General features: G+C 40.7%; 1 pseudogene across 1 annotated transcript in view; it reads left to right on the top strand.

The window, feature by feature from the left end:
- The window catches only part of LOC149313074 (dickkopf-related protein 2-like), a 93,496-nt pseudogene that overhangs the window by 65,759 nt on the left and 2,095 nt on the right, over window positions 1–25,642 (top strand). The window contains exons 4-5 of the transcript XR_016281465.1: window positions 18,926–19,076; window positions 21,038–21,187. The product of XR_016281465.1 is annotated as a dickkopf-related protein 2-like (transcript). The remainder of the gene's footprint in view (window positions 1–18,925; window positions 19,077–21,037; window positions 21,188–25,642) is intronic.

Here is a 25,642-nt window from a genome sequence, read left to right on the forward strand (position 1 = left end):
GGGAAGGTTTTCTCTCAGTCCTACCACTTTAACAGGCACCTTTGGTGAAAACAAAAAGATCCTTCTCTGTGTTTGCTCCCAGGCGGTGGAACAGCCTTCCATGGGAGATCTCATTGGCCCCTTCCCTGCTCTTTCCTGCTGGTGGGAGAAGGTATTTTATTTAGCAAGTAGCCTTTGAGATTCATATTTTGTAGCATTAGTGTGTATGAAGTGGTATGATGTATTTCTTATCTTTTATTAGTAAATATAGGCAGGATACAGACCGCCCCTTTGAGGCGGCCTGCACCCACCCCTTTCCCTGCCAGATCAGGGCCTGGGCATCCACAACAGCAGCCCCAGAGGCGCCAATCTGCCACTTCTCCAGGCCTCGAGGAAGCGGCAAAACGCTACTTCCCCACGGCCTGGAAAGGGGTGTCCTTGGGGCTTCATGCCCCAAGGACACCCCAACAGCTGCGGGGAAAGAGAGAAAGGGGCTGCTCAGCCCATTTCTTTTCCATATAACTGGCATGGCCGTGTAAAGGCTGCGCCAGCGATACACACGATGAAAAGGAGCTCCATTTCGGAGCTTTTTCCAGCACCACTGAAAGGGCACCACTGCGCTGCACTGTTTGGCTGCGGCGTGGCCGTGATGTCATAATGGCAGCACCCGTGTACACAGTGTGCCACCATTATCACGCCGCAGGTACGTACTAGGGTTGAGGGGCATCTGTAAAGGATGCCTTGAGGCAACTCTAGCACGTATCCAGGCCGGCGCAAAGCACCGGTCTGGAAAACGCCAATGTAAATATAATAGTAAATGCGTGTTTTTAATCATATTTTTAAACAATAATGTTATTTAAGTCTTTGCTACTCTTTGTAAAATAAGATTTTAACTTTATTTTGTTTTAAATGACTATGGGGCAAAACAGATGGTGGGCAAGGAGGATCTTGCCAATGCCCTATTGTTGGGGCTGTGGCAACCGCATCCCATACCCCCAGCCAGGTCTTTTCCCAGCACAAAAAGGAGCGGTAGAAAGCCACTCCTTTTTGCACCAGGAAAAGAGTGCCTTTGCTGTGGCGGCAGTGTTTTTTGAGTGTTTCCTTGGTGCAGCATGTGTAAATGCTGCACCGCTGAAATGCTGTGGATCCATGACATATGCAGTTGACTGTGCGGCTTCCCAGTAGAACGGGGGCATGCTGCTGTCTGAACAACATGCCCTCAATTGACCAGGAAGCTGGCTCTTTTTTACCATCTGTTTCAGCTCTATATATTACTTTGCATCCCATCCTGGGAGAAGGACAGGGTATAAATTCAAATAAATAAATATTAAGTACCTTTTTGTCTTCTTAGAGAGGTTTTGGTTTATAGAAAGGAGGAAAAAAGAACAGAAAATAAGAAATGCTTGTCAAGAAGATAATGCTATGTGATTAGGAAGTTGTTTTCTCAAGGTTGTTTCCCCAAGGCTAACAAACATCATATGTGAATGAAATTGTACCACAAAAATCTTTCTTTGGTCAGACAAACTACAACAAGAATGTCAAGTTCTTACAGACAGCTTTATTTGAGGAGAGGAGAATGCACACAATAGGATGAATGGGCAGTTGGGCCACCCACTTGACAAGAAGGATGACCATTGTGTGTGTGTGTTTAAAGAGTCCAATTTTTAATGGATATTTATTCTACAAAGAAGCAGTCCTCAGTTTCATGTTGTGCCAGACCCAGAGGATTTTATGCTTTAAAAAATGAAATGAAAAGAAATGATTTAATGCTTAGGAGCTTCCAAGACATCCAAAAGAAAGAAGAGATTCCTACATGAAACATGGAAAGAATATTGTTTGAAGAAAGCAAAAATACCAAAACAGACCAAAAAGCTATTGTTAAACAGAGCAGAGCATAAGCTAAAGTATATTGAGAGATTCATTGCACTGGGGATCAGAATGTGTCATTTGTTATAGGCAAGCATTTATGTATTTTAATTTACTGAATGTGTTTTAAACATCTACACCAGGTATGGAGAATGTAAAGTTTTCCAGATGTTGAGTTTCAGTTCTCATAATTCCTTAACTTGGACTGATGAGAGTTACAGTCCTATAGCTAGAGGGCCACATGTTCCCTAGACCTGGCTGAACATAGGATACCCTAGGATGACAAGTAAAAAATGAAAATAACACTACGATTAAAAGGAAATGCCCACTGGAATGCAGTAATGGTAATAATTATAATGGCAGCTGTCATTCTAAATTAGCTACTTAGTTAAATATATTTGGCCTGACCCCTGGCAACCCTGGCATCAATCAGAAATAGAATCTGCTTCTGTGAAAGTAGAAGCAGGATATCTGTTGTGATTCCTCCTTGCACTGGAGATTTATCAACAGTAAAACAGACCACTGTTGCTTGTAGTAGCTGGTGCTTGGTAAAGCATGACTGGGAGACTTTTACATTCCCTACATCTCTCTGGCTTTGCTTCGCGAATGAAGATTCAGGAAGGACTCATCCCGCGCTTTGTACAAGCGCGTTGGTGACTAAAAAGGCCAATTCGGGATAAACAGGTCCGGTTGCAGAAAGCACAGCAGAAAGTCTCCTTGGGTGATGTTTCCAGGTTGCGGTTCTTTCTGCGTTGTCGTTTCTCTTCGAGGCTCGTTCGGCGTGAGCTTTCGAAGATGGCTGCAGCATCATGGATAGTGTGTCTCCATGCCTCCTGATACGAGGCCAGGGAGGACCATTGTTGGTGATCTATCTGGCCAAGCCTGAGATATTGTTTCAGGGAGTCCTTGTATCTCTTCTTTGGGGCGCCCCTCTTCCGTACATATTCCCTACACTATTGGCATGGTTGTGAATATGAAATAATCATGAATATGAATCAACTCTTGTGTAGTGGTTTGAGTGCTGGGTTAGGACTCTAGGAGACCAGAGTTTAAATCCCTGCTTAGCCATGGAAACCCACTGGGTTATTTTGGTTAAGTCACATTTTCTCAGCCCTAGAGGAAGGCAATGGCAAATCCGCTCTGAATAAATTTTGCCAACAAAATCACATGATAGGGTTTCTTTAGAGTTGCCATAAATTGGACATGGCTTGAAGGCACACAACAACAACAATAAGAGGCATACATCTAAGTTGCACATTTGTAACTGCAATTGTAAATAACAGCTCGTATTGATAAAACTGATAATAGAAAGAACATCAGAAGAAGGAGAACAGAGATTTGAATGTCCATTTGCCCAGTCAGTTAGAAGAAAGAAAGGCACAGAAATGTATGGATAAACTAAAATACTTTTCAGATTAAAAACAGGATCTTGAAAAATAACTCTGAGTGGTCATTTATCTATGTCCCGGTACAAACCGCTGGTTTGCAACAGCCTGGGGCCTATTCTAGGGTTCTGGAGCGTGCAGCATCCGCATGCTCCAGAACCCTACAATGTATGGACAGCACCATCTTTACGCAGTGCCATCCATATGGGGCACGCGTGCAGGATGCAAACGTGGTGCCACGTCCACACCTCCGGGCTCCATGCTTGCGTCGTGGACACGTCACAGTGCACCCTGTGCATCAATAAGAACCTGGGTTTTCCGGGTTCTTTTTGGTCCAGAGGGACGCCGCATGGTTTGAGTGCTGTGGCATCCCTCCAGAGGAAAACTGGGCCCCTCCAGCCCACCCCTTTGAGGAGGTCTGGAGAGCCCCTATATTACTGATCAAGAAAATAAGACCAAGAGGGTGTTGTTTTTGTGAGATGGATTGAGCAGAAAAAGCAAAACAGATTGAAACCTCTGAACACCTTCTACAAATGGTGACTAGATCAGAGATTATATTTTACAGACCGAATTACAGAATTCCTAGGTTACAACTCACAGAAAGGCAAGATTTAGTTTTCATCATGTATGCCTATTTTCTAAAAGTAAAAGAAAAGAGTGTTTTGGCTAAATTTCCTTGTCATGTGCAGAAAAACAAGATTAACAGCCTGATTTTATAATCTGCACCCTGTGATGTTTACTCACAGCTACAGCAGGCTCTTGTTTGGAACTGTGGTCCAAGACACACTGCAGAAATAATCCGGTTTCAGACTGCTTTAACTGCTCTGGCTCAATGCTAGGGGATCCTGGGAACTGTCATTTATTGTGGCCCCAGTGCTCTCTGACAGAGAAGGCTAAATGCCTCACAAAATTACAGTTCCCAGAAGTCCCTAGCAATGAGCCAGGGCACTTAAAGCGGTCTCCAGCTGGATTATTCCTGCAGTGTACTTTGCACCTGTAATGCCTTTCAGTTGGCCTTTACTTACTTACTTTAGGTTCCAAACAGACAGACCAAAATAAAGCTGCTTCGGGTCACTTTGGAGGTGAGGACTGGAACACAGCTTTGATGCAGCTTCTGGCCTCTTAAGATCTGTGTGTCATTTAAACAGCGTATTTCCAAAGTGACTCAAAGCAGCTTTATTTTGGCCTGTCTGTTTGGGCCCATACTTACTTTATTGCCATTGATTGCCAGTAGCCACCCCAAGATGGTATGATCAAGCCATCTCAAACCTGTTGGCCACTGTGGGTGACTGTGATTCCCATTATTCCCAGCAAGCATCAGAATTGGGGTGTTGAGTGCTGTAGTCTAACACAACATTTGGGAATGGCTAGCACAGGAGTGTGAATATCACACTAGATTTAAATCTTAACTCAGTCTTGAAACTCACTGGATAACATTAGGTCAGTTAGTATCTCTCAGCCTAACAATGCCTTACTGGGATGTGAAAATAAAGGTGGGGGAGAGAAGACCAGGTATATTATTCTCAATTATTTGGAGACTAGATAAGATAATAAACCCAATGTCTTTTTAATGTAAATGTTTCCCTACTGGTGCTGAAAGTTTCTTTGTTAACTTTAGGTTTCACAATTTCTTTATGATTTCATAACTATATTCTTATATTCACATCTGCATTGCCTGTTCACAAAGCATCCCCATCATTCTGTTCCTCAGAAATATATATGGTCAAGTGGGGCCAGAGGCTACGGTAAGTTTCTTTTTACTGTAGCTTTTTCCATGGTTGTATGTCTATGATTGTGTCTGCATGGGCCAGGATACTGGGGGGTCAGCCCAGAGTATCCTGGCCCCACAGCTGCTCCTGTTTTGTGGCCCTCCTTTCCCATGCCATGGCATCTATTTGCATCAGTGTGCCATTGAACCACATGGCATGTCTGCCACCACTGCAAAGAGCTCCAAATCTTACTGGAAGATCTGGAGTAAGAGGTATATTTTAAAAACTATTTTAAGGATGTTATATTTCACTTCTGATGTAGAACATGCCAAAAACTGTCTAGACTGCTCACGCCAGGACTGGGATTTGGGCTATGCATTGTCTAAATAGGACACCAAAAAAAAATTTGGGGGGGGGGGGGGAATTGGGCCTTTTGGCGTGTTCAGACCTAAATCTAACTAGATAAAAGTCCTAGACAAAAGACTTCATGCTACTGAAAACTGAAATGCTGTATTGAAAACAACAGATTAGAACCATTCAGATTGCATCATAATCATATAGAGGGTAGAAAAATCTGTGTGGCCCTCTATATGTTTTGGGAATCCAGTTCCCATTAACCCTAGCAAGGAAACGAATGGTTAGAAATGTTGGGTGTGTCATCCAACATCATCTGGAAGACCTCATGTTTCCCACCCTTGATGTATAACCATTGCTTTGATTTTCTTTATTCTTGTGATAGAATCTTATTGAACTTGGTCTCAGTGAAATATAGCTTACTGCCATATTCCTAATAAGTGACATGGATTTCATTATGAAGATGTACCCATCCGTAAAAACGTATCCATCACTCACATCCTGCTGTTCACAGGGTTCTTCCTGCCCCTCTTAGGATGAATATTCTCTTGGGACACATCTTCATGATGAATAGATAAATCCTTCCTCCCTCGCACCCACGTACCCACCCTTCTTTTCTGCTCTTTTCTTTTGTGTTCTTTTGTTTTCACACAAAAGGTGAAGAGGTTTGACAAGCAACGTTTTATTCAAGAAATCCTTTAGCATGTAAGCTGGTCTGTTGTTGAAGGGGATCCAATTGGCTGGGTGTTCACTTTATCTTTTATCAAGAGCTGAGATTCTACATTGTGCTTGTGTAGTGCACTCTTATCATTATCAGTGGTTACACTACAGCACCCTTCTGCTGAATACCAGCATTGTGCAACCAACTATATAATCTATATAATCACACACACAAACACACACACACACACACACAATAACCAACTATATAATCTGCCAGTGTGTGAGCATATTGTCTCATTATGCAAAAGGGAATGGACATTGGCTGTTTCTGCAAACCTTCTTAATAATGGCCTGTACAGACCGCCCAAAAGGGGCGGCCTGCATCCGCCCATTTTTGCGCTGAATTGGGGCCAGGACAACCTCACCGGCAGCCCTGCAGCCCCAGTCTGGCATTTTCTGGGCCACAAAGAAGTGGCAAAATGCCACTTCTCCATGGCTCAAAAAAAGGGGTGTCCTTGGGGCTTCATGCCCCCATACACCCCGGCCCTACAGATGAGAAAGATGATTCTCCTCAGGATTGTTGGCGGGGCTGTGTAGTTGCCCTGCCAGTGATCTGCTGGCAGGAAGAAGCTGCCTAGAGCAGCTTCTTCCTGAGATGTGATAAGGGCTGCGGCAACTTATCTGCGGCATTGCAGCCCTTATGACATCTCTTCATGTTGCAGACATGCGGATGCTGTGTGTCACTCACGTCATCATAGTGGCACTGTGTGAACTGGAGGCCACCATGATGATGGCATCCACACATTCTAGGGGTTTGGACCATGCAGTTGCCACGTAGTCTGGAACCCTAGAATCGGCAGCGGTATGCTGTTTTATGCCCATGTGTATCAGGCCTACGTAACATATCAAAGACACTGATGAATAATTGTTGTAAGTGAAAAATAAGTACAGTAGTCCCTTGGTATCTGCTGGGGTTTGGTTCTAGGACTTCCTTCACCTCCCCCACCCCCTCGGGTTGATATGAAAATCCATGGATGCTATTATACACAATAGTGTGGTAAAATAGTAAAATAGTGTGATAAAAAGGTTGGCTTGTGAAGTCGAAGGCTTTCATGACTGACATTAACATTTTGGGGGGGGGGGGGGTTTCGGGCTATATGGCCATGTTCTAGAAGAGTTTATTTCTGACATTTTGTCTGCATCTTTAGCTGGCATCTTCAGAGAATGCTGGCATGGAAGAGAGGGGTGTGTGTGTGCGTGCGCGTGCGCGCACGCGCGCGCGCGCACACACACACACACACACACACACACACACACACACACACACTGTGTTTCCCTAGGCAGGGAAGACTGATTTCCATGTAAATCTGTGTATTGTTCTGTTGTTGATGGCAAGGCCTCAGGGTGGGAGGATTAGTTTCTGCTTAATTAGTGATCATTGTCTGCTGGGAAAACCCCTGGTCCAGGGTGGTTTTGTGTTTGCATTAGCTGAGTCCTGATTTTGCTGTTTTTTGGGTCTGGTAGCCAAATTTTGTTCACTTTAAGGGTTTCTTCTTTCCTGTTGAAGTTGTCCAGGTGTTTGTGGATTTCAATGACCTGATAGTTGTTGGCACAGTCCTGAATTTCAGTGTTTTCAAACAGCATTTTAGCTGTTTGCTTCTTTGGAATTTTGTGTGTGGGGCAATATTTTCAAACCATGGTTGATTGAATCCATGGCTGTTGAATCCATGGCTATGGCAAGCCAACTGTAGTAATGGTTGTTGATGGTTATTTTTGCAGTCATTGCCTATTCACCTTCTTCAAGCAAGAAAGCAATGCAAAGAGCAACAAGATGGAGTAGTCACTTTTGCCTTTCATTGTCCCAGTTTTCTGGGAGGTAGTATGGAGTTCAGGGGAAGAGGCACATAAATGAATAGGAATATGAATGAATAAGGAGGAGGTGTTGGACACACTTAGAACACTTGACCAAAGTTGCCTCCACATCTCGGAGGGTACATTATGCTTATATTTTGAGCTACTGTCCTTCGCTACAAGAAATTATGCTGTTCAAAAATGAGGAGGTCCTGGGAATGATGATAAATAACAGAGATTAAATTTAAAAAGAAAACTGGCAGGCAGGGGTGGGAAGGAGATGAAAGACTAGTGGAAAAAAAACTGGATGGAGAACAAAGTGTAAGAACAAACTTGGTCTTTCAAGGAGTCTTTGGTGATGCATTCAGAGATGACATAAAATCAAACGTCTTCTTGTCGCACTGGATATTTTCTCATAGCCTACAGAGCTGCAGAGAGATTTGAAAAATTAAAGAAAAAATCCCAGTCTATTATTTTAAATGTCTTTTAAATTTCAAATTGCTAAAGTTAAAGGGCACGGTATCTGACCTTTCTAAAAAGTTGATTGAATTATTTTGTCGGTGCTCTAAAGCATTAAAACATGCTAGGAAGGGGATTTAGGGATGGTGATAGACCTTCACCCTTTGGGCAAATAAAAGGACATACAGATAATAAATAATAATAATAAAATTTATTTATATACCGCTATTCCATGGATCATAGCAGTTTACAGCATAGTAAAAACAATTTAAAAACACAATATACAATAAAATAACAAGATAAAAACAACAATACAATTACAAGGCTGACAGAATGGAAAAACGTCACATTCAGGGGGAGAAAAATAACACCAACATTCATGGGGGGAATGCCTGACGAAAAAGGTAAGTCTTCAAGTTTTCCTTGAAAACATCAAGGGAAGTGGACATGCGGAGCTCATTAGGGAGTGCGTTCCAGAGTCTAGGGGCTGAGACAGAATAAGCCCTCCTCGTAACAGCGTACTGGACATTCAAAGTTCTTTTTCAATGGTTAGGTTAAGTTGAGGTACATCACTGAATGACAAATGTGTTTGAAGGAAGTCTGGCCTGGTCCAGACGGAAAGGATAGGACGCCCTTGTCACATGCGAGGGGCGGCGCTTCTAGACGCCCCTCACTCCTCGCATGTGACGAGGGCATCAGAATGGGGGTGCCATGTACAGATGGGTGCTGCCATTGCTACATGCCGGACGCATAGCGTCCGCATGTCACAGCACCATTATGATGTTGCAAGTGCACCATTGGCGCACTGCGACGTCATAATGGCGTTGCAAGATTAATCCGCTTTTTGCGGGTTATTTTTGGTCCGCAGGGAAGTCCCGCAGTCTGGAGGCTGCGGCTTCCTCATGGACCAAAATTAGACACCAGGAGACCATCCTTTTTGAGCAGTCTGTCCCGCGCCTCAGTGTACTATTGAAATAGTAATTTCTAGTGAGGATCAACCAGATCTCATATAATTCTGCTAGCTGGGTTCTAGGAAGACATTGTCACAGCAAAGGGCTGGAACAATGTGACGTTTTAAAAAAGGTTGTCAGGGCTTTAAGAGGCTGAATCACCTGGAAGAAGTGCCTGCAATTCACCAAGAAGTGGTGCTTTATTCTGTAGTCTCATGATCCTATATAGCTGTGTCTCTACACAAACTACTGGGGAAGCCTTTCAAGTTTATGATGGGAAAGCAGCATTCACACACAAGATAGGCCTCTGAATCGGCCTGTGATTTGACTTCTCTACAGGCTAAGTCTTGGATCCATATGGTGAAACTTGAAGGAGAAGACTGACCAGTTGAGGATCCCAAGGCTGCAGCTTCAAATCTCCAGTGAAGCACGACTTCTTTAGTATCATTATATCATCCCTGAGCACACCAGGTCTCATCTGATTTGGGATGCTAAACAGGACTGAACCTGATTCATTGTTGGATGGTATCTCCAGGTAGGGGTGGGAAAGAATTCTGCCCAAAACCTTGCAGAACTGCAGCTTGTGAGAATTGGAAATACTGGGCTAGAAGGACCAATACTGTCATTAGCAATAGGCAGCCTTCTGTGTTCCTGTGCAAGAAACATGGCACTAGCTTGTTAATTTCCAGCAACCTATTACATAAATTCATCTTTATTTTGCTTTTTCTCTGTTTTTTGTTTCTTTTGGAATTGGAATTAGGTCAAAGTAATGGATACAGGCATCCAAGTAATTATCACATACTGCTAATAAGAGTTAGACTAACCACAATGATTTCCATTTAGTTGCTGACCCACAAATATAGTATGTTATTTCCATATATCCAAAACAGGAAATAACTGCATTTTATCAGAAGCAATGTAGTCTTGTGAGAGGAATAAATGTCCACTAGAGACAAAACTGAGATCACCAGAGTCATTTTCACTTGTTACTTTTACTTAATCAACATTTTAACTCTGCTCTCTGGGGGCCCTTAAGCACCACCTGCTCTTCCTTTTAATAAGACACTAATTCATTATTTCTTTCTTTAAAATCCCTTTAAGCAAACTAACCATTAAGTTATATCCAACACAACAGTTTTTGGACACTGCTAAAGAGAAGCAGAACCCCCTCCCCCACAAAATATAAGGTTTGTTGTACAAAACAAAGCCACTGGCAATGATGGCTGGGGGATTCTGGAAGTTGTTGTCCAAAAAAGTAAAAATTTCAAGACCTGAACTGGTTATTACCGCCATAGAACCCCAGTACAGTTTGCCACAAAAAGAAATAATTGCATGCTGTTTCCTTTCTACTCCATCAGAGTTGAGCTAGTTTCACTTGAGAGACTGACACTGAGGCTGATCCAGATCATGGATTCACAGAAACCATCTCTCTGCCATGGCAATTAAAGTGGAATATGGTGTATCATTGTGTAGTGAATGGGCCCCTGATCCTTAGCCTCTCCCTGGATGGAAGACTTGAAAGAAAGGCTGAGATCACATCTAATTAAATGTGGCAGCAGTCTGTTCAGTAGGACATGGGAACAAATATTTGTTGATGGCCTGAAACAGATGGGCCAAATAGAATGGCTTCCAGACACTTCAGGGGCATGGCATTTATATGATGCACACTCCCGAAGTGGCCAGACTCCACTCTGAGACCAGCTAAGGTGGCCCAAAGCCACTGGCAAAAGGAGCAGATTAAATCCACTCCTGGCAGTGGCTCATTTGCGATCACTTCAAGAGTGGACTGTCCAGTTGCTACAGTCTTGGGCCAATTGGGAGATGACTGCAGCTGGACAGCTTGGGGAGGCCCCTCCAAGCCATCCATCTGCTTCGCCCCTAGGTGATTGGGACCCTGGATTTCATAGGTTAATGCAAATCATGCAAAAGACTATCATTGTGATAATCTGATGTATTGGGAGTCTTTCTTTGGACCTTCCAATAAGGGCTGGCTCAAGACCTTTTGCTGCCTGAGGTCATAACATAAATGGTGCCCCCACAGCAAAATAAATGGTCACAGTACTCAAAACCAGCCAATTTATATTGGCACATGAGATAGACTGAGACAGACAAGCTCACCTCTGACAATAAAAATAAATAACTTGCTGCCCTTTCACAACACCACAACCTGCTGCCAAAGGCGTCAAACACTGCCTAATTGTGGGACCAGCCCTGTTTTAAATTCAGCTCAGAAAGACTGGGGAAAATATATATCCTTCCACACTTACATGCTACAGCACATGTTACCTTAAGTGGAGTGATTTGCAATCTAATCTCTGACCAGGTAGAGAAAACATGTATTTCTCACATTCTGTCCATTCTGGATAGGAAGAGATTTGTGAATACTGGCAAGTTACTCAATAATATGAAATAAAATGAAATAATAAATAAACAGTGTCCCCACCGCAATGGCAAAACTCAATAGATACAGGTACTTCTACCATGGAAAGGACTATGTTGGACCTGCATGCCATCTGGGGTGATAAAAATGATTTGTCACTCTGAAAAAGAAAAGGTGGCAACCCTAATTCATCAGTAATAAGGATGAATACAATAGGATACCAGTACAGGCTTTGGAGATTTGTAAGAAAAAAATTCAAATACAAATAAACTGGAACGGAACTCATCCATCTCTATCCTTGGGTGCATCTACACTGTAGATATACTGCAATTCCACCTCTTTAGCTGCCTGGGATTTGTAGCTGTGAAGCATCAGTACTCTGGCAGAGAAGGCTCAAGACTATGTAAAACTACAAATCCCAGGATTCCATAGGATAGCCACAGCACTTAAATGTCAAACTGCATTATTTTTACATTGTAGATGAACCTCATGAGGAGCCCTTTGAACAATCCACCTAGATCTGACTTTCAGGATGTGGTCAAATAACCTTCAGTTTATGGTATATAGTTCCCTTCACTCTGGCTGAAAAGCATTTATACTTTTAGTATGTTACAAGCACTCCTAATGTTACAACAGCAAAAAGAGAATTCCAGCATTTGATTGTTTTAAACCATTGAGAGATATGAAGTGAAGGCTTTTCAGGGAATCTCTTGGGAGTTTTTCTCTCATTCTGTGCCATGGCATGTACTTCTTGGACTGTTCCTCAAGGAATATAATGTGCCAGCCAAGTCATGAGGAGGCCTGGCCATGAAAAGCAGTCTCCAAAAATAGTATCTTAAGTTGTGCTTGTAATACCAAGGGCTTTGAATGAACCATAAGGGTACCCAGGGGAAATTATAAAGTCATAAGGAAAAGCCAGAAGTCCTGGATGCAAGCAAGAGTTAGTCTGCAGTGAAATGAACCAATCTATTTTCCATTTTAAAATACTTGCAATAATAGCACTTGGATTTGTTGGAAAAGATCTTTGTGGAGCTCAAAAGCTTAGATGTTCCCACTAGCAGAACTTGTAACAGAACTAATTTCCCAACACATCTGTCTCACAAATATCTATTTCTGCAGGAGTTTTGTCTCTCCATAAATATTTCAAAACTATTTATGCCAAGTGATCTGACAGAAAAGAAAGACAGGCTTCAAGAAACATTCTTCCTCTGTCAAGTAGAGCTTGCCATCTTTCTAATGCTGATTATACAGTATTATAAAGTTTATAGCAGCAGACTTTTTCTACTCCTCCATAGGCATTGCCAATTTTTTATTGGGCCTGACCCAAAAGACTTTACTGCTTGGGTTGAAGGACAAGATCCCCAAACCAACACAAATTCCACGAGCAAAAGCTGACAAGGGTAAGAGCTGAACATTTCTTCAACTTTGGTTATAGGACATCACCCTTCACCCCACCTGAGGACAGAAGGCTAGTTTTTATGGAAGACTGAATCCAAAACAAAGCATTGTACTCTAACAGAAAGCAACTGCTGGCGGGCTACTCTGTTCATTTTTCCTGCATTCTGTTGCGTGAGGAAATGACATCACTATTTCTAATGGCAGACCATAAGGATGTGAAGAATATTTAAATATATATTTTTGAAAGAATAGTCAAAACATGTTTCTTGAGTATTGGGAAATCCTTATGAGGACAACTCTGGACTGATAAGAATTTTTGCAGTTCTGGATATATTTTGTGCAAAATTCACACACTGCTTTTTGGCCAGAAAACAGCATTTCTTGTGCAGCAGACAACATTTCCTACGCAGCAAATGCTGTTATCTGCACACATAAAAAATCTGTGAATTTTGCTCAGAATAAATCTCCAAGTACAACATTTTAGATTTGTGCAAAAATTATACTGTTTTCTGTATAAAATAAATTTCTGTATTAAATAAAAAGACATCCCAAAAACCATGTGTGAAATGTTGTACAGAAAAAGTCCTGAACTGCAAATAGAATTTAAAGACTGCAGTTTTTGAAGACTTTCTCAGAATGGGAAGAAAGTTGCAAAAGACTCATTTCTCCTTTGAGGATGATATTAACAAAGAATTACATGCCTATGGCAGGGCCAGCTCTACTTGCAACATATGCCATTTTCCTGGACATACAGAATGAGATGGAGAACAGAATTATACAGTGGGAAGAGCTCTGCTCAGGCACCATACCTGGTTTGAATCAAGAAAGGGATGAGAAGAAAGGGATGCCTAGTCTTGTTCCTTTCCATCGTGGCTTTCCTCATGTGGAAGATGAAAACTCTGAAGAGGAGAATTTGCTGTTTGGATTGAGAATCTGCACAAGGATGGTGAAAAATCAGGGTTTGCATGGAGTTACTCCTTGTGGACAGGAATGTATCCTTTTCAGGCATGTTGTTTTCCATGTGATGAAACCAGTAATGGAGGTGATGGGTCTAGCCATTCCCCCTGTTTGTGTATTGACTCAGACTGGAAAGTAATGCCTGAATAAGACTAGGAAAATAACATATTGCACTCTACTGTCAAAGAATGCACAGATGTATGTAATGTAGAGTAGTAAATGCTGTAATTTTTCACTTCATCACATCCTCTGATGGCATGCTGTGTATTGATGTACCACTCCTTTGGGTTCTATATGGTTACTTTATAATAGTAAATTAATATTGTGAATGCTTATTACAATGTTTTAATTGTAAATGTAAAGAAGATGCACCAGCCCAACAACCCAGAAACAATACAACATATTCTGCAACTGTATACATCATATCTGCAAACTTCCAAAATGTTCATGTACCCAATAAGGTAACAGCACAGACCTTGCTTGCAGAAATCTTCAAGATATACAGATGAATGTTGAAGGTAAAATCTTAAAGACCTAAATAAAATAAAATTACAAGAAAGATACAGATCCATAAGCCAGTATAGCATAAAGGGGCCGCCGTCAGGCTGCATAGTATCTTAAGTTGTGCTTATAATACCAAGGGATTTGAATGTGGCATTCAGATGACACAGACCCCAAACGTGGCCATAAGCCAACCCGGGTGCACCTCATCTTGAAAAAACTGATCCAAAAAGGAGCAGTAAAATACTGCTTCTTTTTGGCAACTGGTTCCAGACTGTAGAGGCAGCCCAGATTAAGGCCAGGAGTGTGCAGCTGCCACGGTCCTGTGGCAAGTGGCAGCAATGCGGGTCTGGTGTGGACCATTTGCACCATCTGCTTCTCCTCTAAGTAGCAATATCCAGTTCTCAGTACTGAAATATTTGATCCTGGTTGGGGAAGGTGGAAGAAGAGATTTCATATTTAGAGCTTGGAAAGTTACGTCACTCTACATAATATTTGTCAATGTTGAATATTTGACAATCATCTAATTTTTAAAACCTAATGGAGAAATCAAAAGATTTGATTTCTTAACATAACACTAATAACTATGGAACCACAAAGAAGAGAGTTCCTTGCATCTCCCAGAATCCCTCTATTCACCATGTCCACCAGCCGGGAGATTCTGGGGATCCTATCCAAAAAGCATTCTGGATTCCAGACTCTGAACTCATCAGACGAGAGCAGGATAACTCTTGTTAATTTATGATCAGGTTTAAAAAATGAGAAAACAAACACTACCTTCACATGATATGTAGTTTGGATGGTTGGCCTGTGATTTATGAACTGTCTTCTTCTGCTACATGCTGATTTCAAGACACTACATAAGATACAGAACATCTCTATCTCAGAAATTAATTTAATCCCAATAGTTTCAGATACTGGGGGGGGGGGGGGGGGGGGGAACAGCTGGTTCTCTTAAATTTAGCATCTACGGCCAGATAGTTGGAATACAGACCAAACTCCACCCTGTTTAGGGGGGGAAGAGATGAAAGAAGGAAAAGGAAGACAAGAAGAAGATAAAGCCATGAAGTGACACAGATTAATGGCTTTCTAAAATGGAAAATTGAGGCTGTTTTTCCAATTTTCATTCTGTCTCACACAAGAATATTTTTTAAAAAGAAAGTACAAGTTGGAAAAAAAAACCCTCTTGCCCATAACTTTAGAAGCTGCAGAATATTAGATCATGTTAAAAAATCACACTCCATTTTGTACATTTTCAAATGCTCCTACTGAGCATCTTTTACTCTCCCTAGTAGTGTTTCCTGTTCTCCTTAAATTAAGATGTGCCCTACTGGGATTATCAAAAGAAAGACATTTTTCATGCCAAGTTTCCTAGATCAAAGAAACAGCAATAAATTCAGATAAGTGTTTCAGCTTTATCATGTTTTGCCAGAACATGGCTCCTTGGTGAAGGGGAAAATTTATGTGAGAATATTAAGATGCATTTCTATCTACAGATAAAGCAAAGGCTAGATGTTGGTGCTTAACTGATTATGAACAGAAAAGGTTCCATTCTAGCCAAAGGAGGAGCTATGAATACAAAGTTCTCACGGCTTGGCTTGTCATGGGAAAAGATTGCTTCCCTTTTATGATTTGCCTTCAGAAGATAACTTCCACAAATCATTCGGCTGGAGAAAGTTGTCAAATAGGAAATATTGATAATCAGCACCAGACCCAACTGTTCTACTATCATCCCACCTCGAGCCTTGGGAAAAGGAGAATAAGAAATAAAGAAAGCATTGTTGTTGTTAGTCAAGTTGCACTTGGGATTTTCTGGTACATGAGCCAAAATACCTTAGTACTATACATTTTGATTTAGTGTTTTTCCCCAGGTAACAAAAATGTTGGGGTCATTCCTGAGGTACTTAGAGAAATAATTAGGTAAGCAAAGTAGCTTCCATCTAGGGAGAAATTGTATGACAGTGACATACAAAGGCATAGGTTGCACTGTTCATGCAGAGTGGATTTTTAAAAAACAATGTAGAACAGTTGTATCCCACTGATGGTAGCATAGGTAGAGCTGCACATGTGGGACCACTGCACATGTGGCAGCACATTCAAGTACACAGAGTAGCATGTGAATGCACATTGCTTCTATACATTGCTTTTGTGTATTGTGCATTGCAACTGCACAACAGATTTTCCGCCACTGTGTTGACCATACTGAACACTGATCCACATAGGTTGCACTACATTGGTATTGGGTAGGAATTCCATAACATAACTTTGCTGGTGGATATTTATGCTATGCTTAAGATTGTGCCTGTTCTCTCTAAAGGTGTGACTTTTATCACCCTGCTTTTGCAAGGATAACAACCTGACCCACAAAAGCATGGGAAGTGTTCAGGATCATGGCCAGTGTAATATTTTAGTATGTTTTTAGTGATTGGACTCTGAAAGATGTTAACATTTTTATTGTGGTTTTATTGTTTATAATTTTATATTGATTTTATGTGATGTTTTGATAGTTTTATTGTAATAAGTTTTTAAAGTATTTATTTGTGGGCCACCTTGGTTCCCTTTCTGGGAGAAAGGTGGCATATTAATTAATTATCTCATATCTTATATTAATTATTTTATAAATAAAATAAAACGGTAAAGTTAAGATGGTAAAGGTATGCTGAATAAGCTGAAAGGCAAAGTGTAGATAGCAACAAACCATTGCCAGAGGGGCGAGGAGAAATAGCTTCATGGTGTTAAAAAAATTCCATATGTATTTTTAAACCATTGCTTTCCCGAGGAGCATGATAACCTTCTGAATTTAAATTATGAAGATTGTCTAGTAACCTAAGAACATGTGGGTTGAAAATCTTGAAATAATTAATATAAAATATGAGATAACTTCATATATATTTGCTTATGTAGTTGAAAAGATAATTTTATAAGGATTAATCAGATGCAGCAGTGTTAGCCAGCAACATCTTTTATGATTGTCCAGGAAATATCACCTTTATTACCAACTGTGGTGTTGAAAATGTGAATGTGGCTATATAGATGTATGAGTGCATCAAAGGAAATAGGAGAAGGACTTTATATAGTGTTTAATGTTCTTCAGGAAACAGTATAGTTGTTAGTATGATGAAAGAAATAAAGGCAACCCAGAGTATAATTTCAGTATTTTTAGCTTAATTTTTCTTCCACTTACACAGGCAGCAATAGAAAGTAAATATATATTATATGCATTTCTCTATACATTTTATGGCTCCTGAGCTTGCCAATGGAATGGAACTTATCTTAACTTGGATTTATTTATTTATTTATTTATTTTGCATTTTCTGAGGCTTGTGTCCTGGGAATTTGTACATTGTTGTGCTTGTAAAAATTCATCCAAAAATGTGCATTTAGAAAATGGATGAATGCATACAGAATTGTGTACATTAAAAAACTGTGTACAAAAATACCTACTTTTGTGACGTCATAGTGGATCAAGACCAATGTTTTAAGCTGACTTGTTTTAAGCTTGCTATAATTAATATCAATCACTGTTTGTGAGGTTGGATAGTATGATTAGCTGCAGTCAAACAAAACAGAGATGACCCGTGTGGTCTCTTCCAACTCTATGATTCAATAAAAAGGGAAACATGCAAGCTCAAAGTTTACTGTTATAATGATCCTAAACTAATGTTTAGCACAAAATATGAACTGAGCTAATGTCTGAGGTATGATTTTTGCCTTTTAAGACATAATCTGTAGGAAATGGCCAAGAGACTTCAGCCAAATGTCCATCTCCTACTGGACATGTGGCATTGGGAACAAAGCATTCCCAAGTCCAGGAAATTTTGAATTCCATTAGCAATACTTCAATTATAAGTTAATTAAAACTTCAATTAGAAGTACATTTTTGTATTGCTAATGGAATTCAAATTTTATCTCCTGGACTTTGAAATGCTTTGTTCCCAGTGCCACATGGCCAGAAGGAGGAGAGGCCTGTTTGCATAGGTATCCCTCCACAGAACAACACAATAACAACACCCTGAGAAAATGGAAGCCTGTGACTAATATCATCATTTTAGAATATATTTTCTCCTGCATGATTTTTTAAAAACAACTTTACCTTATGAAGAAACCAGTAGAGCTTCGAAAACTTGCATCATGTATTTTGTATGTTTTGGCTGGTTGAATAAAGGTATCACTCTTTTGTGGATTTTGGATTTAATTATCACAGATTTTTTTACTACCATTAAAGGTTTACAAAGATATGGAAAGTTATTTTTCAAATCATTACTTAGAGTTACTGGTGCAAGGACCCTAAATTATTACCATAGTTTCAGTTTTAAAAGTAACTCTTTCCTTTTCGATTACTCAGAACTGAAGTAGCTTTCACCTCTCAAATTACTCTTGTGTGTACTTCCCTTTATTTCCTCCACATCTTTCACTTTATCTGCAGCAAAAGCAGTCAAATAATTACTTTCTCTTCTCTTACCCCATCTCTAGGCTTACCCTTGTACCAATGACAAGGAATGTGAAGTTGGGAAATACTGCCATAGTCCTCATCAAGCAATATCTGCCTGCATGATTTGTAGGAGAAAAAAGAAACGCTGTCACAGAGATGGAATGTGCTGCCCTGGAAACCGCTGCAACAATGGTATCTGCACTATTTTCATGCATTGTAATAAATTAATATGGCAAAATGTATTTTCGCATGGTCCTCAGGCTAGTTATTCTGGAGTTCCCAGTAAATGGGGGGCTTCAGAATAAAATGTTTTGTGATATAGGATATGCAGAGAGAGGACATGAGAGGAGGAAACTGTAGTCCTCCAAAACCTGGGAGTTCAAGGGGGCCAGAAGTTGACTTGTGATAACTTTTGACTTTATTCTGAACTAACTAGTGAATGAGATGCTTACTGTGCTTGAGCTGTTTCACATCAAATACACATCAAAAGTGCTCTGTATAAATAATCAATATATCAAGGAGTATTTCACTTTGGCCTCTAATCTTCCTTATGCAGGGAAATCTTTGTAAGACACTTAGTGGGACAGTGTGAAGTTATATAATGCAGCCACAGCTATCACTGTCTGAAGCACTGGGCTGCTATCATGACCTTACGCATGTGTACCAGATAATAAGCCCTACTGGATTTAGAGAGACATGTTTTTGAACAGGGGTGTAAATAATACATGAATATATTTATTTTTAAAGTTTTGAAACAGATTTTAGGTGTTAGGAAACCCAGAAAAGTTGAATCCTAGATAAGCAAGAATATGCAGTTTGGGATTTATTTTGCATAATTCTTTTTTCACAGAAAAGGGGATTTTCTGCCCAGAAAACAAGTTTAGCACACAGAAAACACATTTTTATGCACAGAAAATAACATTTTCTGGGCAAGGAGCTGGTTTTCTGTGCTAGAAATGTTTGTTTGTTTGGAAAATGCTGTGTGGAAAATGCCGGCTACACATATAGATAAGAGGTTCTCAATGGAGAGGGGGTGTAATTATTCTATTTTACTTATTATGTTTTAAATTTATTTTTAATGCTGTTTTAGCTTATTGTTTTAGATCTTAAGTTAGATTAATTACATTTTAACTTTTGTATTACTAATGTTTTTAAAAATTGAATTGTCTTTTTAATGTATTGTGCATCACTTTGGGTCCAATACTAGGAAAAGGAGGATATAAACTTAATAAATAGTCACTGTGTCATGGCTATGCTCCCTCTCTAGGTCTGGCTCCAAAAACTCACCTTAAAATGCATCCAGCCACACCAAAGGACAGAGTTCTGAGGTGCTGACAAGCAGGGTGCTGAAGGATTATATTTTAACTACCTCCAGGCAGTGAGCGATAGTGCACCAGCCAAACCAGTAACATCTGCAGGGTACTGTAGCAATTCACTAGTATACAGCTGCTTGTTGGCAGGAAGCAGGATGTGTCATCCGTTAGTTCCCTACTCACCAGCGCTGCAGAACTCCATCCCTTGGTTTGGCTTGCTGACTTTTAAGGTGGTTTTCAGGGGCATCATGACAATGGCTCTTCAATCATAAATGTGAATAAGTTACAAGGATGAAAGTATAATTTATAACATTCTTACTAACAGGATGCTAGCTGTCATTTTTTTGTGCAAAACTCCTCATGCATTTTCTGGCAGAAACTGTCATTTTTGTGCACAGTGTCAATTCCAAACTGCAACCAGTTTTCAAAAACTGCACAGTTTTTGGTCTGTCTTTCTCATAACAAAGAGGAAAAAATGGTAAAATTATTCATTCTGACCTGTCAAAATGAAGTTTATGAAGATTTACATCCCTTCTTCTGAATAAATATGCAAAAGATTGCGTTGCAAAAATTATGAGCTAGGAAGAACATGATTCACTTCAAAACTCATCTCAGCCACAAGCAATCAAGTTACCTTAGATGAGACTCATTCCTCACAGCTGCAATATGGGAATAATAATATTGCCCCACCTTTATTTTGACTGAAATGTCAAATATATCAAATGGTCTGCTGACAAGTGAATGAAAATACCTTTTCTTGGTACCATTCTGGGGGTGGTGGATGGAATCACATTTTGCCATAATGTGACCAATTCTGACTCACGGTATTCATTGATCTAGGTATTTGTATACCAGTGACTGAGAGTATTCTCACACCCCATATCCCAGCCCTGGAAGTACCTCGCAACAAGAAAAATAATCACTATCCTACCAAGGACGTGGGCTGGCAGAATCTAGGGAAAGGACAAACCAAGCTGACACACTTGAAAGGTAAGATTGTATTCCATCTTGTGGCAGTCTTCTTCAAAGGGGACATTATGAAATGCATTACATTGCCATTACAGAAAACAATTAGTGCATCAAAGTGTCCCATGAATCACACATTGACCATGCAGTGTCTTACTAGGAAGAGGAAGCTTCACCCACTCCAGTCGCAACCTTCTCATGTTGACATGGACAGTCTGAAGAGGAGGTATAACTATATTTGACTGTATATAATCAGAGGATTCCATGTGACTGGAAGCCCTAGGAATTCTGAGTGTGTAGTTAGAGCTTTTTTTCAGACTTTCCCTGCCAACACAGGGAGGCCAGAGGTTGAGTGGGCAGCACAACAGCACAGGTTCCTCTCTCCCATGTACTGAAAAGGGATCCTGTGGACTCTGTGGCAGTTCCTTTTTTAGGTGGAGGAAGGAAGAAGGCTGGAGAAGATGCTTTGAGTAGTCATCTTCCCTGTTGGTGCTCTCTGTTTTCTTATGTTTCATGGCCTGAAAGCTACTGATATACACATGGAATCAATAGGATTTACATAGGTTTTGACTTATCACTCAACAGATGATTCGCTGCATCTGCTTTAGTTGGAAAAACCATCAAGATTCAGATCTATTTCAGAACACAGTCATCTACTTGAATGGTTATCAGAGGGCTGTCCAGTCCAGCTCCACTGGCATTCTTATCATGTCCCAGTTCTGCATTAGGTTGTGATACTTTTCACACCCTTTACTCATGGAAATGTATGGTAAAACAGTATGTCATGGCAAACAGTAGCTTAGCAAATATGGAAGTGAGACAGAATCTATAAGAGATATATCTGTTTGTATTCCAGTTGCTGTCTTGCTTCCATATTTGTTGAACTATCACTTGCTGTGATGGATTATTTTACTGTATTATTTTGGATTTCGTGCTGACAAGCACATTATTTGGTCCATTTATTCAATTTGGTCTTTATGAATAATTACTGACAGTTGTACACATTTTTCCTAGTATGTTGAAAATGCAATAACACTTCATGTTTAAAGGGTTATGTAAATATATATTAGACAGAACAGCAGTGGTACGGTTAAGTAGTTTTGAGTCACCAAACGTCTTCTTGTCTCCTATCCACCTATTCTAAACCCTCTGAGATTTAAATTGGCATTCTTAGGGATCTTTCCACATCCGCTTTCCCCACCTGCTTATTCTCTCACTTCTACTAAAAGTGAAACTATCTTAGTTTTCTGTATTAGCTTAGTATCCCTTAGAGAGCTTTCCTGTCTTTCCTGGAGTTTCATTAGCCATTGTATCTTTACTCTTTTATCAGTATTGCTGTCTACTGCACATGTGCATGTTTTGGCAAAATACATATTTTTGTATGCATTGTTCTGAATATATGCATTTTCTCATTGACAAAAATTCTGCACATATTTTTCAAATGTGTGAAGTTGGGTTGCACTCAATTGTGTGCATTTTTATTCACCAAAATGTACCACAAGCCTTAACAACATACAGATATGCAAGGCATGATGTGCTTGGTCCCATTTCCAGTGTTGGGAGCTGTGAAATGAATATTTTCATTGGGAAATGCAAATCCAGAAAATTTCTTTGTCATCCCTTATGGTGAAATGAATGGTTTGCCAATCCACCTTATAGCAATTCTGTGTACATTTGTAATACAAACAGTTTTTTATGTAAAGTGGTATCCCCTTTTTCTTCATTTTTGTGGGTGGTAATTGTATATTTTCACCGTTGTCATGGCACACAAGTACATACCCTTATGCTTTCTTCTGGATCCAACACACCTGGCTGCCCAGAGAAATAAGGCAAGGAAAATGTGCCCTTTTTCTTTGGCCGGTTACAGACTGGCACTTTAGTGCGTGACGAGCATGCACTAGGGTTACAAAAGGGCGGTGCTTCTGCACCGCCCTAACCCTAGTGCGTGCTCGTCACGCACTAAACGGCGGCGGCGGCCCTTCCATACGGCCGCCGCCGTGAGGACGTCACGACCGCGCCGCCTCTAGATGGGGCAGCGCGGACGTGATGTCCTTGCTCCGCGCCAGGGCGCTTAGTGCGCCCTAAACACGGAGCAGGAAGGAGCTCCATTTCGGAGCTCCTTCCTGGTTTAGTCTGCTGGGCGGAGCCTTCAGATGGCTGTGCCCAGCGGACTAAAAGAGAAAGGGGCCAAGCGGCCCCTTTCTCCTTCTCCCCGCCGCCGCGGGGTGTCCTTGGGGCTTGAAGCCCCAGGGACACCCCTTTTCAGGCTGCAGGGAAGCGGCGTTTTGCTGCTTCCCCGCAGCCTGAAAAGCGGCGGATCGGGGCCTCAGCGGCTGCCGCTCTGCACACTGAGGCCCCGATACACCGGGGAAAGGGGCGGGTGCAGACCGCCCCAAATGGGCGGTCTATAACCCGCCTTTGTTTCCGTCACTGCTTGTTCATTCTTTTGAAACCAGAAGAAGGGTGCTTGTGGTCATCCACATTTGAGAGATGAACTCCATGTGGCCTCCAAACAATCTTAGGCACAGAAAAGTGGTTGAGGCTCTACCCCCGTTTTCCACCCCTGACTCTAGGAGATAGTACACAAGGAGGCTGCATAAATGGGATTCTAAATTGTACCAACATTAATATAGTGGCAGATCGAGGAAACTATTAGTACAATGGACCCTTACATTATGCAGGGGATCCGTACCAGACCCCCCGCCCCCTTGTAATGCAAAAATGCATATGCATTCAATATAATGGGGCTCATGCTCACAGCACGGCAGAGCGCGTGCACCACAGGTGCGCACACCATTCATTCTTTTGTTGCCCGCCTTCAGCATATGGCACAGGCGCACTGTGTCACTTTCTTCTGATTTGGTGAGATCTTATCTGGAATACTATGTCCAGTTCTGAGCAATAAAGTTCAAGAAGGATATTGACAGGTGGAACACGTACAGAGAAGAGCAACCAAGATGGTAAAAGGTCTGTAAATCAAGCCTTGTGAGGAATGATTTAGGGAAACTTGGTATGTTTAGCCTGGAGAAGAGAAGATAGACATATAATATATTAGTCATATTTAAATACCTGAAGGGTTGTCCTGTAGAGCAAATTTTTTTCTGCTACTCCAGAGACTAGAACACAAACCAATGAGTCAAATAACAAAAAAAGAGATTCCACCTAAACATTAGGAAGAACTTGTTGAATGTGAGTTCTTTTCAACAGTGGAATAGACTGCCTCAGAAGGCAGTGAACTCTCCTTTGGAGGGTTTAAAAACAAGGCTGGGTGGGCATCTTTCAGGAGTGCTTTAGTTGTATATTCCTGCATGGCACAGTATTGGACTAGATTTGACCCATTCCATTTATGTAATTCTATGGGGAAGAGCAGATCCAGGCGACTCCATGTACTGGGATAGGTAACAATCATCTTTTAAAAAGAATCATCATATGTTTTAAAACCTCAGTTTTCTTTGGCTTACATGATTTGCAAAATTTGTTAAATACTTTGAAAGGAGATAAAAAATGATATTGACCTATTTGCCTTGACCAAATTCACTAGAATAGTACTGCTAGTGAATCTGGTAAACCCAAAGCAGTGTTTAAGAAAGTAAGTATAGGACACCTCTGTAAGAACAGCAATCTTAAATGCACTTCCTAAGTGATGGACATATTGCTATTTGCAATCAACCAATGGTGTCTGGGGGGTAGTACCACACTAAACTCTGTTGCAAGAGTTAGTTTTAATACAGGTTGATCTTCCATATCTGGAATTCCAAAATCTAAAATATTCCCAAATCCAAAATTGTTCATGTGGGTGGCTGGGATAGTGATACCTTTGTTTTCTGACAGTTCAATGTATACAGACTTTTTCATGCACAAGATTATTAAACTGTTCTGTGTAAAATTACCTTCAGTCTATGTGTACAATGTGTATTTGAAACATAAATTAATCCCATGTTTGGACTTGGGTCCCATCTCCAAGATATCCCATTATGTATATGCAAATATTCCAAAATCCCAAACACTTTGAAATCCAAAGCATTTCTGGTCCCAAGTATTTTAGATAAGGGTCACTCAACCTGTACCATAAACTAAATTTGACAAACTGAATGAACCACAGAAAACATCTGAACTGTACGGAACTTTATATTTGTCAGAATGTAGAAAACTGATATTTAAACCCTTCATTGGCTCTTCATTTGAACTTACTTATTGGTTACATACAGCCTATGGAATGACCTGCTGAGGGAAATTAATTTGGCCCCTTCTTAGTTTCCATCCCACTAGTAACCAAGACTAACAGACAGTTGGTATTTAACTGTTTTAACTGATGAGAACTATTTTTTCCTCTCATTGTTTTTCAAATTAATTTTCAAATTAAGTTTAATCTGTTTTTATGGCTTATGTTTTATTCCAGTGTTATTGTTGTTGCTGCTCTGAGTGCCATTTTAAACAGAAAGGTGTGATCTATTTGTAATAAATAAATCCATATTAACT

This window comes from Sceloporus occidentalis, unplaced genomic scaffold, assembly GCF_023333645.1.
Source record: "Sceloporus occidentalis isolate IW3139 unplaced genomic scaffold, rSceOcc1.0.p SCAF_5, whole genome shotgun sequence".
Classification (NCBI taxonomy): domain Eukaryota; kingdom Metazoa; phylum Chordata; class Lepidosauria; order Squamata; family Phrynosomatidae; genus Sceloporus; species Sceloporus occidentalis.